Below are 15596 nucleotides of genomic sequence, written 5' to 3' on the forward strand. Positions count from 1 at the left end.
TGGGCCCATAAAGAACTTAAAAAAATGAGGAAAGCATCCAAGTATTAAAGTTTTGTTTCAACGGTTTAACAGAACCTCAGGATCACAAACAATAATGTGATAAAGGAGACTCATCGGGTAGAAATGTGACATCAATCAATCAATCAACTTTTTTCTTATATAGCGCCAAATCACAACAAACAGTTGCCCCAAGGCGCTCCATATTGCAAGGCAAGGCCATACAATAACCATGAAAAACCCCAACGGTCAAAACGACCCCCTATGAGCAAGCACTTGGGCACAGTGGGAAGGAAAAACTCCCTTTTAACAGGAAGAAACCTCCAGCAGAACCAGGCTCAGGGAGGGGCAGTCTTCTGCTGAGACTGGTTGGGGATGAGGGAAAGAACCAGGAGAAAGACATGCCAAGAAGGGGGGCAGAGATCGATCACTAATGATTAAATGCAGAGTGATGCACACGGAGCAAAAAAAGAAAGAAACAGTGCATCATGGGAACCCCCCCACAGTCTACATCTAAAGCAACATAACCAAGGGATGGTCCAGGGTCACCCGATCCAGCCCTAACTATAAGCCTTAGCGAAAAGGAAAGTTTTAAGCCTAATCTTAAAAGTAGAGAGGGTATCTGTCTCCCTGATCTGAATTGGGAGCTGGTTCCACAGGAGAGGAGCCTGAAAGCTGAAGGCTCTGCCTCCCATTCTACTCTTACAAACCCTAGGAACTACAAGTAAGCCCGCAGTCTGAGAGCGAAGCGCTCTAATGGGGTAATATGGTACTACGAGGTCCCTAAGATAAGATGGGACCTGATTATTCAAAACCTTATAAGTAAGAAGAAGAATTTTAAATTCTATTCTAGAATTAACAGGAAGCCAATGAAGAGAGGCCAACACGGGTGAGATATGCTCTCTCCTGCTAGTCCCCGTCAGTACTCTAGCTGCAGCATTCTGAACCAACTGAAGGCTTTTAGGGAACTTTTAGGACAACCTGATAATAATGAATTACAATAGTCCAGCCTAGAGGAAATAAATGCATGAATTAGTTTTTCAGCATCACTCTGAGACAAGACCTTTCTGATTTTAGAGATATTGCGTAAATGCAAAAAGGCAGTCCTACATATTTGTTTAATATGCGCTTTGAATGACATATCCTGATCAAAAATAACTCCAAGATTTCTCACAGTATTACCAGAGATCAGGGAAATGCCATCCAGAGTAACGATCTGGTTAGACACCATGCTTCTAAGATTTGTGGGGCCAAGTACAATAACTTCAGTTTTATCTGAGTTTAAAAGCAGGAAATTAGAGGTCATCCATGTCTTTATGTCTGTAAGACAATCCTGCAGTTTAGCTAATTGGTGTGTATCCTCTGGCTTCATGGATAGATAAAGCTGGGTATCATCTGCGTAACAATGAAAATTTAAGCAATACCGTCTAATAATACTGCCCAAGGGAAGCATGTATAAAGTGAATAAAATTGGTCCTAGCACAGAACCTTGTGGAACTCCATAATTAACTTTAGTCTGTGAAGAATCACCCACTTTTATGACAGCATTCCATCACCTTGGTCACTATCACCATCACCTTGGCTGGGAGAAAGAATTACTGTAAAATAAGACAAAGGTTTGCAGTTGATCACCAGGACCAAGTCCATGCCTTTTCCCTTGCACTGGTATAACAGCGTAGGGCTTCCACAGCAACAATGTCAATGAATGGTTGAGTAAGGAATTTAGTCCATCCTAACCATATTGTGTAGACGATAACTCAAGTCAAGTCAGGCAGCATGCACTGGTGCCATGCTTTATCGCATCCAAGACACCATGGAACTGCCTTGGGTCCTGGATGGCAATCACCCATCAATTGGAGATTGATGAGAACTCAAAAACAATAAATTCCATTATCTTGTAACTCACCAAATTAAAAAGACCGTGGATGAACTGATTCGTTTGTGGTGGACTTTGATCTTTTTCTTTTGGTTGCGCCCATTAAGGGGCACAAGAGCAGATAATCAGTCTCCATCTCACACCATCCCTTTGCATCTTTTTCTGTCAGACCAACCACCTGTGTATCTTCTGTCACCACCTCTATAACTCTCCTCTTTGGCCTCTCTTATCCTCCTGCCTGGTGGCTTCATCATCTGTGTTTTTCTCCCTTGATATCCCAGGTCCTTCCTCTGCACGTCCAAACATTTCAATTTCACCTCTCTGGCCTTGTGTCCAAACCATCCAATCTGTGCTGTGATATGTGCCTCTGATATGTTCATTTCTGAAAACGTCCACCCTCACCACTACTAAAAGAAAAACTCAGCATCTTTACAGGAGGTAGAGGTGGAGGTACCTTCCTGGTTATTTTCCTCGCCACATATCGTACTTGTCCAGAATCCCTTCAATTCCAGCCAGTGCCTGTTTTACCTCCTCCATGAATTTCACACAACAGTCTCACTCCTTCAGCTTACACCAACTTCACCTCCAAAATCACTTCACAAACCACCATCTGAAGTGGTCTATCTACACATGCTCTCCTATGCCACCACCTTATAGTCTCCAATTTATATTAAGTTGAATCTTCTACATAGGGTGTAGGCCACCTGCAATTTAAACATTTTCGTAATCAATTTCCTGACTTTGTAGCATTTTTCTTTGAAATGTGGCCAAAGTGACTGAATTACAAATATAAAAAACATAAATCTTGCGAATACTGGCTTACAAATTTGCCTCGTTAGCCATCTTAGAACATTTATTTCACACATGTAGCTCTACCAAATTTTTGCTGAATTTTCAAGTAATCTAACTGGACTGGGTTGCTTGACGCGAGGATGTTTCGCTTCAAATCGCAGAAGCTTCCTCAACTAAAATTCTTGCTCTGGTAGTGAAGCGAAACGTCCTCGCGTCAAACAACCCAGTCCAGTCAAAGATTCAAGCTTCTCTACTATGGAAACCACCTGGACAATTGAGAGCCTTCACAGAAGTAATCTAACCTTAAATTGGACAAAGAGCTGTGAGACTGTGTTCAAGTTGGTGAACACATGGTTTCAATGCATTTGGCCCTCATGCAACCACACTTCAAAAGCACAATTTGCACATTGTGTGGCTTTCCTCTTAGTTTCAGCTGTCCAAATGGGGTTATATAAAAATTTTTTTTTGTAAGAGCCAAAATTCCACCATTCTCAGTTGCTCATGCTCTAAGGATTTTAGATGAGCAAATAGCATTGACTTAACTATGTGGACAAACCTCAAGTTTGTTTTAGAAATCTGTATGGTTTTGGAACTGTGGCATTGTTATTGCGGTTGCTTGTGACTGCCGTTTATTTTGACTACTCTTCAGTGTTGGTGTCCTACATCTCCACAGAAAGGTGTGCAGTTGGGAAAGGACACCACGGCAACTGGTGTTGTTCCTTGGTGGTGGGTGCTGACTGATAGACAGGGATAACAAGTTATCTTGAAGTCAACTCACTGTTGGGCCCAGTTTTCCAGTTTTTTCTTCATTAAGATGCCTTTTTTTTTAGTTGATCATTACTGTGGATATGATCCTGTGACTCACTGGTAAATGATAACCACAGTGGCACAGGTACAATGACAGTATTGTGTTCTTTTGATATATAAATGATTTAACAGTCACTGTTGTGTGGTTCTATAACTTCCACCCTTGTAGGATTTAAGATAAGATAAGATAAATCCTTTGTTAGTCCCACGGCGGGGACATTTACGATGCTACAGCAGCAAAGGGACGGTCACAGAACAACTGTGCAAAGTATGCAAAAATAAGGCAAAAGAAAATGAATACCAAAAACACACAGATGTTAAATTCTGTGCACAACAACAATATATACTGTAGAATACACCATTTACAAGCAAGAAAAAAACAATGCTTCGTAATATTGCATGAGTGTTCAAGTGATGTTGTACAATTCATTATTGCACAAGAATGTGTATTCTAATCCAATTACATTTGTTCCACAAATCTGATTGGTTAATCGTGTGAGAGTTCCGACCATAAAATATCACGTTGACGGTGGCAAAATATTTGACCATTTCAGATTTGATGCATTACTATGTGCTCCGATCGCTATGCTACGCAGATGTTTGTAATGGCACTGTCAGCTGAGAGCGAGAGAAACTGGTACAGTGATGACGATGCCGTTAAGCTTCGACGGCTGAATTACTTACAGAAAAATAAACTGTGCAAACAATGGAATTGGATTAGAATGGGAATAACCCCCTTGTGTCTGATGAGTTGCAGATGTTAATGCTGGATTTTACGTCGCAAATTAGTTTTACTGGCGCCACATTAACAGGGTTATTCACCAAGTATTATTGCACATGGGAGTCAGAAAAATTGTTACTATAAGGATCTTGGTGATTTGAGTGATCTGAGAGGTCAACTGGGAACAGTGCTGGTTGTGAAGTCTGACAGCAGCAGGAAGGAAGGACCTGTGGTATCGTTCCTTCAAACACTTGGGGTGCAGTCAGGGTGTCACGCATGGGGTGTCACTCATTTATTCCAAAACACAAGTTTCTCTGATACAAATACACAATATCTGAGGTAATAATACAATAGCCTGAGGTCATTCTCTGACAAGTGAAACCTGCTAAGGCTGAACACATGAATGCACCACCTGAGAATTTCTAACAGTATTAACCGAAAATCTAAAGTTATTATTTCCCAGCTGTCATTGCAGATGATTTATGGAAAATGTGTTAAACCATCAAACAGTGAGTGCCGACAAGTATCAAAGGCAAAAGCAAAGTGGAAATAGTTTTGGAGACGTACAAACATTGAAAGCCAAAACACACACAAAAAGCAATGTATTAAACTTGTCAAACAAACAGTCTGTTGTCACATCTGACTAACATCCAGCCTCAAGAACAACATCCACAGTTATGTACTTTAGACTCTCTCTGCTGTCAACAAAATCAAATATGTTTATAATACAATGTTAACTGAACTACCAGTGATACTGTGTAATCCAGTTTCTGGTTAAAGCTCAGGTTCCTCAAACCTAATGCATTATAACACACACGTCTCTTTCTGCCTCCTCGTGTCTGCTGTGTTTTTTCATTGGACTTTCTTCCATCTACATCTTCCTCCACTCTCGACCAATGCCCTCTCATTCCTTCCTTCTTTTTAATTATCTTTCATACAATTGGTTTCCTTATCCTCAGTGAACAGACATGTGGAGGTCCTCCAGCTCTGTGACTCCTCATCCAGGCACTGGAATAGGAAACTCATTTTTATTTGTTTCTTAGGACAGACAATTGTTTAAGCAGATCCCAGCTACAGCCAAATTTACTCATAAATCTGGCATGATTTAAACGGCATAGATGGCTTCCTGGCCAGGGTTGAGGATAGACTGAAATCTGACATGCTACTCGGGTCGTAGATGGAATACTAGTCAAAAACTATGAAAAGAATCTACTTTGTCAGTCTGATTTACTGTATGTCATCTGTGGTTAAGTTTAAGCCAACTGCCACGATTACTTTAACAAGTCTGTATATGTAAGATGTACGGCAGTCCAAACCGACAAACAAATCCAAGAAATGAGTGCATGCGTCCTAAAACAAAAAAAATAAATAAATGAAAACCCATTTACCAAATTCTTGGGTGTGTTTTCTCTTCAAGATATATGCTGTACAGTACTTCTGCCCCAGAAAAATAACAGTTTAAAGAAATAACTGAAAGCTCAATCTTACCGTGATATATTCACATTCACAAGTACAATTTTACTTGGGACTGGTTTTATGAAATCAAGGCTCTAAAGACATCCATCATGTTCAATATTAAGGGGTTTGTATTAGTGCTGACATTGTAAATCTTCAATAGTTAGATTTTTGACAGGTAATTAAACTGTGAGGTTACAGCTAATTAGTTAAATTATACTGATGCATTTCCTGGGGAAAGTGTGGAATTATTTTAATTAACCGATTTATCTTTTAATGTCATAAAACTGTTTTAAAATCTGTTCCTCACAATGAGCCAGAGTCCATGTCCAAGATCCAAACATGCTTATGTGGTTTTTGAAAACCATTCAAAATTAATGACTTAAATGTAGTCACTTTGAATCCAACTTTCTGTGAATTTACAAAGAGACTGCCCACAATCTGTTGAAATTTATTTAAATGTAGCAATGTTATCATTGGACCAGAGGTGATGAAAACCAGCTCACAACAATAAATCTGGTGTAAATCAGTTTAAGGCATATTTGTGGAGGGGACATCATTCAGTCTGGGAGAGTCTGGTGTGGTGAATCAGTGGCACAGAGCATAAGCACATGAATATAATTGTTTGGATGAATGTATTTATGTCATGCTGAAATGAGACTCAAACATCACGAAAGAGATACAGTGCACATGTGAGAGGACCAGAGCCAATACAGATGAGGAAAATGGACGGATACAGCGCATCCGGAAAGTATTCACAGCACTTCACCATTTCCACAGTTTGTTATGTTATAGCCTTATTCAATTTTTCCTAAATATTCTGCACACAATGATGACAATGCAAAAAAAGTTTTTTTTTGTGGGGGGGGGGGGGGGGGGGGGGTAGATTTTCATAAATTTATTTAAAAAATAGTCACATGTACATAAGTATTCACAGTCTTTGCCATGGAGCTCAAAATTGAGCACAGGTGCATCCTGTTTCCACAACTTCTGGAGTCCATCTGGAGTAAATTCAGTTGATTGGACATGAACTGAAAAGACACACACCTGTCTACATATAAGATCCCACAGCTGACAGTGCATGTCAGAGCACAAACCATGCATGCAGACCTCCAAGACAGGATTGTCTCAAGGCACAAATCTGGGGAAGGATACAGAAATATTTCTGCTGCTTTGAAGGTCCTAATGAGCACAGTGGCCTCCATCATCCATAAATGGAAGAAGTTCAGATCCACCAGGACTATTCCAAGAGCTGGCCACTCGTCTAAACCAAGGGACTGGAGAAGAAGGGCCTTAGTCAGGGAGGTGACCTAGAACCCGATGGTCACTCTGTCAGAGCTCCAGTATTCCTCTGTGGAGAGAGGAGAACCTTCCAAAAGGACAACCATCTCTGCAGCAATCAGGCCTGTGTGGTAGAGTGGCCAGACGGAAGCCAATCACAAGTAAAATGCACGTGACAGCCCACCTGGAGTTTGCCAAAAGGCACCTGAAGGACTCCCAGACCATGAGAAATAAAATTCTCTGGTCTGATGAGACAAAGATTGAACTCTCTGGCGAGAATGCCAGGCATCATGTTTGAAAGAAACCAGGCACCTTCCCTACAGTAAAGCATGGTTGTGGCAGCATCATGTTGTGGGGATGTTTTTCAGTGGCAGGAACTGGGAGACTAGTCAGGACTGAGGAAAAGATGAATGCAACAATGCACAGAGACATCCTGGATGAAAACCTGCTACAGAGCGCTCTTGACCTCAGACTGGGGTGACGGTTCATCTTTCAGCAGGACAATGACCCTAAGCACACAGCCAAGATATCAAAGGAGTGGCTTCAGGACAACTCTGAATGTCCTTGAGTAGCCCTGCCACAGCCCAGACCTGAATCTGATTGAACATCTCTGGAGAGATCTGAAAATGGCTGTGCACAGACACTCCCCATCCAACCTGATGGAGCTTGAGAGGTGCTGCAAAGAGAAATATGTGGCATCATATTCAAGAAGACTTGAGGCTGTAATTGCTGCCAAAGGTACATCAACAAAGTATTGAGCAAAGATGGGAATGATTTCTTTCTTAGTTTTTATTTAATAAATTTGCTGTAACATAACAAAATGTGGAAAAAGTGAAGTACTGAACACTTTCTGGATGCACCGTATACAAGGAAACAAATTGGGAAATGACTTGCCAATGATAAATCCCTTGGCAGAGTAAAGTTAAAGTAATTGCTTCAATAAATACTGATGTCTCAGTTAGTGTCTGAATGGGTTCACAAAAGACACACACAGTTATTTATAGGAATATATCCTTGTTTAAAAAGGTTTTTAAAAAATCAAATAAAAGCCGTTTAATCGACAGTGAAACACAAAGAAAACAGGTCAATTGTACAGTAACAAGATTAAAATCTGAACAATTTTTTTTTTTTTTTTTGAAGTGGTGGGCTGAAATGTGGCCATATTTTACATTGATTGTAACCATTACTGTAGAACAGCCAAACAACCACAAGTTAAAAATCTGGCATCAATTTCCTTGATAAGAAACAAACATTTGATTATTATAACATTTCCCCCACACAATATTATGTAAATAATTCTTTAGTAACTTTATTGAGCACAAATGTGAAATATTCACTGATTGAAGGTTCCAAAACAAATTGATTTTATTCATGTGTGTTGTACTATATCACTGTAGCAAAAACAAGCAATTATATATATATATATATATATATATACTCAACAAAAATATAAACGCAACACTTTTGGTTTTTCTCCCATTTTGTATGAGATGAACTCAAAGATCTAAAACTTTTTCCACAAACAATATCACCATTTCCCTCAAATATTGTTCACAAACCAGTCTAAATCTGTGATAGTTGTATATATATATATATATATATATATATATATATATATAAAAACTTTTAAACATCACTAAGCATTTGCTTATCCCCATTTGAGGGTTGGCTGGAGTCCAGGATTAGTCAAGCGCTATTATATACCCCCCCCCCCCCCAAAAAAAAACAGTATAGTCTGGATGTCAACCAAACAATTTGAGATAATGATTTTATGAATATATGAACAATTCTGAATTTTTGCTGATTCTTTTTTTTTTTTAAAAGGCTGAGCCAGGCATGACGTAATTATCAATGAAATTGGAGTTTGTGTAAATATAGAAGGTGGTTCGGGAAATTTAGAAGAAAAGTATAATTTTTACTGCAAGAACAGGAACATTATGGACGGAATTATGTGGACGTATGGGCTCTAATGCCCTTTAAATGTAATTGATTGTCAACATTTTGGGAATTTGGTTAAAAAAAAAAACCCACCACAAAAGTTAATACATCCATTTGATAACTGGGACATGTAAACTGATATTAGCCGATACGAGTCATCTACTGCAATGCAATTATTACATCGTTGATACACTATGAAGGACTTTCCTTTTAAAGCAAGACTGACTCATAAATTAACTCAGAAAAATAGGCGAGCATGCAAACATATCAAAAGAAGATTTAAACATGTCTATATGGAAGCTATAGAGGGGCATTTGCATAGCTGTTCAATATTATGGGAGGAGATATGTGATTGATCGGCCTGCCAAGTGGCATTAGTCCTTCAGGCCCAAAGGGCCTGTCTCTAGACACAAGAGCACAGGGACTTTAACTCTGATCTTATTTATGAGCACACAAAGGACAGCACAAGGGGTCCTTTGGCGGGGCCTGTTCAAACAGAAGCCCAATGTGGAATTGTCTTTGAGGGGGCTGAACTGCATTGAGTCTGGGGAAGAGGGAGAAGCTGACAGGTCAGCATTAAAGCCTTAAAAAATGGGGCTGGGATCAGGGGCTTCTGAGGGAGGGGAGAATGTGGGAGCCTGAGCTTTCTCTTTCTGCTCCCCAGAGACACGTCTGGGCTTATAGACGGTCTGGATTCTGGAGATGAGGGAAATGTGGAGCAAGTGGTAGCGAAAGAAAAGCTCAGGGAAGGAAGTAGGTGGGTGGAGAGCAGGGGGCAGCTGATGTCGAGAAAGGGCCTCCACCTTATCCCAGCTCTTACATCGCCTAGCGCAAGTATACACATCATCTTTGTCTATAAACAGCTGATCACAATCTGGCAGCAAATTTTCAGACCAAATTTAAATTTAATGTTTACTGGTATTTGCTTAGTGAGGCTGAATATTCACTCAAGTCTTCTGTGCGGGTAACTGGTAATGAATTCAACTGTGGTGACAGTGCTGTAGTCATGACACAACTGCAAGCCACTCTGACGCTGCTAATCTGGCAATAATAAACAGTCTAAAATTAACCTGCTTATCCTAAGACACATATCATGTACGAGGTCTGTTAGAAAAGTATCGGACCTTATTTTTTTTTTTTCAAAAACCTGATGGATTTGAATCACGTGTGCTATGAGCCAACCTTGAACCTTCGTGCGCATGCGTGAATTTTTTCACGCCTGTCGATTGCGTCAGTTGCTGGCAAGCAGCCTTTGTGTGAGGTTGTGTGTAGTGCTCTCTGCGGTTTTTCATTGCAAGGAAAATTGTGGAACGACTGGAGCAGCACTACTGCACCAAATTTTGCCAGAAACTGGGCGACAGCCGGGTGGAAACCATTCGGAAGATTCAGACGGCTTTCAGTGACGATGCTATGGGCATCACTCATATTAAGGAGCGGGGCAACCAGTTTAAAGACGTCCGCACAATGGTGGAGAGCGAGCCACGCTCCGGTCGGCCATCAACATGCTGAAATGACCAGGTCATTGCCAAAGTGAACCCTGTGGTGATGCGGGACCGTCGTGTGACTATCCGAGAAATTGCGGAAGAGGTGGACATCAGCACTTTTTCGGCACATTCCACTGTGACAGAAGATTTGGCCATGAAAAGAGTGGAGGTGAAATTCGTGCCGAAGCTGCTGACGGCAGAGCAAAAGCAACTTCGTGTTGAAGTCTCACAGGACATGCTAGACTCCGAAAAATGATGCCCACCTCTTCCACAATTTCTCGGCTAGTCACACGACTGTAAAGCCACCGAAAGCCGTCTGAATCTTCCAAATAGTTTCCACCTTTCCGGCAAAATTTGATGCAGTAGCGCTGCTCCAGTCGTTCCATCATTTTCCTTGCAATGAAAAAACGCCGAGAGCACTACACACGACCTCACACAAATGCTGCTTGCCAGCAACTGACGCAATCGACACGCGTGAAAAAATTTGTGCATGCGCACGAATGTTCAAGGTTGGCTCATGCAAGCACGCTTGATTTAAATCCATCAGGTTTTTGAAAAAAAAAAAAGGTCGGCTAGACCTCGTATTTCAATCAATCAATCAATTTTTTTTTATATAGCGTCAAATCACAACAAACAGTTGCCCCAAGGCGCTTTATATTGTAAGGCAAGGCCATACAATAATTATGTAAAACCCCAACGGTCAAAACGACCCCCTGTGAGCAAGCACTTGGCAACAGTGGGAAGGAAAAACTCCCTTTTAACAGGAAGAAACCTCCAGCAGAACCAGGCTCAGGGAGGGGCAGTCTTCTGCTGGGACTGGTTGGGGCTGAGGGAGAGAACCAGGAAAAAGACATGCTGTGGAGGGGAGCAGAGATCGATCACTAATGATTAAATGCAGAGTGGTGCATACAGAGCAAAAAGAGAAAGAAACAGTGCATCATGGGAACCCCCCAGCAGTCTACGTCTATAGCAGCATAACTAAGGGATGGTTCAGGGTCACCTGATCCAGCCCTAACTATAAGCTTTAGCAAAAAGGAAAGTTTTAAGCCTAATCATAAAAGTAGAGAGGGTGTCTGTCTCCCTGATCTGAATTGGGAGCTGGTTCCACAGGAGAGGAGCCTGAAAGCTGAAGGCTCTGCCTCCCATTCTACTCTTACAAACCCTAGGAACTACAAGTAAGCCTGCAGTCTGAGAGCAAAGCGCTCTATTGGGGTGATATGGTACTACGAGGTCCCTAAGATAAGATGGGACCTGATTATTCAAAACCTTATAAGTAAGAAGAAGAATTTTAAATTCTATTCTAGAATTAACAGGAAGCCAATGAAGAGAGGCCAATATGGGTGAGATATGCTCTCTCCTTCTAGTCCCCGTCAGTACTCTAGCTGCAGCATTGTGAATTAACTGAAGGCTTTTTAGGGAACTTTTAGGACAACCTGATAATAATGAATTACAATAGTCCAGTCTAGAGGAAATAAATGCATGAATTAGTTTTTCAGCATCACTCTGAGACAAGACCTTTCTGATTTTAGAGATATTGCGTAAATGCAAAAAAGCAGTCCTACATATTTGTTTAATATGCGCTTTGAATGACATATCCTGATCAAAAATGACTCCAAGATTTCTCACAGTATTACTAGAGGTCAGGGTAATGCCATCCAGAGTAAGGATCTGGTTAGACACCATGTTTCTAAGATTTGTGGGGCCAAGTACAATAACTTCAGTTTTATCTGAGTTTAAAAGCAGGAAATTAGAGGTCATCCATGTCTTTATGTCTGTAAGACAATCCTGCAGTTTAGCTAATTGGTGTGTGTCCTCTGGCTTCATGGATAGATAAAGCTGGGTATCATCTGCATAACAATGAAAATTTAAGCAATACCGTCTAATAATACTGCCTAAGGGAAGCATGTATAAAGTGAATAAAATTGGTCCTAGCACAGAACCTTGTGGAACTCCATAATTAACTTTAGTCTGTGAAGAAGATTCCCCATTTACATGAACAAATTGTAATCTATTAGACAAATATGATTCAAACCACCGCAGCGCAGTGCCTTTAATACCTATGGCATGCTCTAATCTCTGTAATAAAATTTTATTGTCAACAGTATCAAAAGCAGCACTGAGGTCTAACAGAACAAGCACAGAGATGAGTCCACTGTCCGAGGCCATAAGAAGATCATTTGTAACCTTCACTAATGCTGTTTCTGTACTATGATGAATTCTAAAACCTGACTGAAACTCTTCAAACAGACCATTCCTCTGCAGATTTCCTCCAACTTTGAAAGAAACTGCTTTCCTTCACAGAAATGGATACAACAAATATATTTTTTTAAGTGCATGTGATCTGATGCTCTGGGTAGTAGCCAGATTGGCTAGCTTAGCCAAGACTCCACAATGGCTCACCAAGCTACCAAGTCTAACAAGACGACATGCAGTCACCTTGAAAGACATTTGCACAATTTTGAGCAAATGTATTAATATGTTCCTCGGACAACATGAGGCACCTACAAACTTACCGGTTAACAAATAATTTAACCTTACAGTTGTCGTTTTAACTATTGTGTAGGATGAGTGGTTTGATATGGACAACAGTAGCTGCAGACCAGGTTACATCATGAAGACTCCGTTCAGACTGAGGTTTGCAATCTGCCTTAAGCTGGAGAGAGCCATATCCTGCTTTAAGCTGCAGAGGGGTTTGTTTCTGAAGTTGAACAGTGGAAATCTGGCTTAAAACGTATTCTTTTCAGTCCACCTACGGATTCACTGCAGTCTCAATGCAAATGCATCTGGAATCCGGCTAGTTTGGGACCATGATGTCAAACTATGTCTGTGCACTCTGTTTCTTCCACAGTAAAGTACTCAAACTTTTTTTTCCTCTGCTGTGTCACCACATAGACACACACATAGCACATACACGCGAACATGCACCCGTGCTCATTCTGATGTCAGTGTCAGAAAACCGCCACAGCACAATTGCTGTCATCTGCAGTGACAGACTGCAGGCTGATGACGTGAGCTTTAAAAGTTAAATTTGTGAGGTTATAAATCAATTCCTTTCTTAAATATCACATAATTACACACCTGTTTGAAGTAGTCAACTCTCTGCAGTTAAATATTCCATCAAGATGTACGTTATTAATCATTGGCAGCACCCCATGCGCACGCACATGCATGACTTGAATTTGGACGTGTATGTAGGATGAGCTTGGGACTAGGCATGGGCCGGTATGAGATGTGGACGGTATGATAACCATGGGCAAAAATACCGCAGTTTCACGGTATTATGTATAGCTTTAAAATGTGCTTTAACTACATTATGGCTATTTGCATATGAAGCGTGCATGATTCAGGCACACTAATTGACGCGATGTCTACCGTTACGAGCACAAAACCACTGATAACTTTGGAGAAAATACCAAAGTAATAGTCACTCTTTTAGACATGTAGCATCTGCCCTGTGGGAAACATGACTTACTTGCTGAGGGAGAAACATGGGTGGAAGAAGTTCCGGAACTCCGGATGCTCAATACTTGGCCCAGCTTCACCAAGAAAGTGCTTGGAATAGATGTATTTGTCCTTCTTGACATGTTTGTGAGAGAAATTTGGTCGACCACAAGCACGACCCGAGTGCACCGCTTGTACTTCTCAGTGGTTTCAAAGATGGGATCAAGTTTACTCCTTCCATGTAATCCTTTGCAGGTACCTTGAATCGCTCCACATCCGACACAGGCCACAGCTACGGTGCTTTGTTGCCACTGTTTTTGGCTTGAAGGGCTATTCTGCAGAGAATAAAATGAAAAAGCTAATTTGGTCCTTTTAGATGGAGGGAAAAGTTCAGTGCAGGCTTCGCCTCCTTCAGCTATGATGCAGAGCTAGGCTAACGTTAGCTGCTTATTTGTAAAGAGAGACAGAGGTGCGCGCCAGGGTCAAGGGCGGCAGCGGGCGCCTCCGCTCAGCCTGTCAAGAATTCTCATAACCTGCTCATACCGTAGGGACGGTATAACGGCAACTTTTAGTGGTTTTGATACCGTGGCTTTTTCATACCATGGTATAGCGTGAAACCGGTTATCGGCCCATGTCTACTTAGGACGTCCGACTACATCCGTGCACAGTGTCTTCTCCAGTAAAGCAATTTCTGTGTGGGACCTTATCACCACACAGAAACACGCACGCACCCGTGATTGTCCAAATGTCAGAAAACAGTCACAGGATCCAGACTGGAAAGTTGTGTGCAGAGAAGTTCTTCCCCGTGCAGTTTTCCCCTCAAAATCCACATTTATTTAGGTACCGTTTCCTGCATTTTGGTGCATATTTCACCATAAAATACAACCACAGAGAAAAGACACTTCATAACCTGTTTTTTATTAATTTGAACTTCTATTGTACAATGTTGAATGTCATGGGGGGGGAGGGGGGGTGAGTGTGCGATCCCTGGATCTGCCACTGAAATCCGCATGTCCATCTGTGTTTTTCTTGTAAATGATCATGGATTCTATCTGAATCACAGGTAGTAGGCTCAGTGTGTTGGCATTAAACAATCTTGTGATTACTATTTGTACATGTACTCTATAGATTTATTACTCAAAATGGCCACTAGTGACAAGCTGTGGAAAGCAAGGAAAGTTGTTACGATGTCAAGAATTAGGCTAGAGTCAAAGAAGTCTCTGGGATAAAACTCATAAGATTATTGTTCGGTATTCATTTCCAGTTCCATTGCAGAGAACCCAAACTTTCCACTCTGGTGTAGGATGTGGCTTGAGGGAGACTGCAAACTCCAGTCTGAACGCAGCCTAGTAGGATGAGCCAGATTTGTAAAACAAGTCTGAATGCAATCTGGCTAGAAAGAAATCCGGGTTGAATCTGGCTTAAACTGCATTGGAAAGTCCAGTGTAAACGGATCATAAGCATCCACCTCACCCATTCACGAAGATGCATAAATGAATGTTCATTCATTCTATGACCACACTTATTCTAGTTAAGGGTTATGGGGGGAATCATTGGACAAGAAGCAGACCAGACTCAGTGGGGTGACCATCTGCTTTGTTCATAATAACAATTAAATAAAAGAAAATCACCACAAGCAACTGTCAGACATGTAGAGACAGAAATGTTGTGGTTAAGCAACTATGCATATAGTGTCTAGTTATCAGAAAAACAGATGTACACTGCAAATTTCAAGTGTGACCAGGGCCAACCAGTTCTCTCATAGAGCAACCTTTACGAAAGCCCCGCCTCAATCCAAGATGGC

At 41.2% G+C, this 15596-nt stretch overlaps 1 protein-coding gene and 1 long non-coding RNA gene across 3 annotated transcripts in view; both read right to left on the reverse strand.

Moving 5' to 3' along the window:
• The window catches only part of lrp4 (low density lipoprotein receptor-related protein 4), a 353204-nt gene that overhangs the window by 261519 nt on the left and 76089 nt on the right, over nt 1–15596 (reverse strand). The window lies entirely within an intron of this gene.
• LOC117532203 lies at nt 1475–15220 on the reverse strand. The gene is made up of 3 exons (XR_004566810.1): nt 15079–15220; nt 12287–12291; nt 1475–1485 (listed from the first exon to the last, which is right to left on the reverse strand). It is a non-coding gene; the product is annotated as an uncharacterized LOC117532203 (long non-coding RNA).

This window comes from Thalassophryne amazonica, chromosome 2 (assembly GCF_902500255.1).
Source record: "Thalassophryne amazonica chromosome 2, fThaAma1.1, whole genome shotgun sequence".
NCBI classification, from domain to species: domain Eukaryota; kingdom Metazoa; phylum Chordata; class Actinopteri; order Batrachoidiformes; family Batrachoididae; genus Thalassophryne; species Thalassophryne amazonica.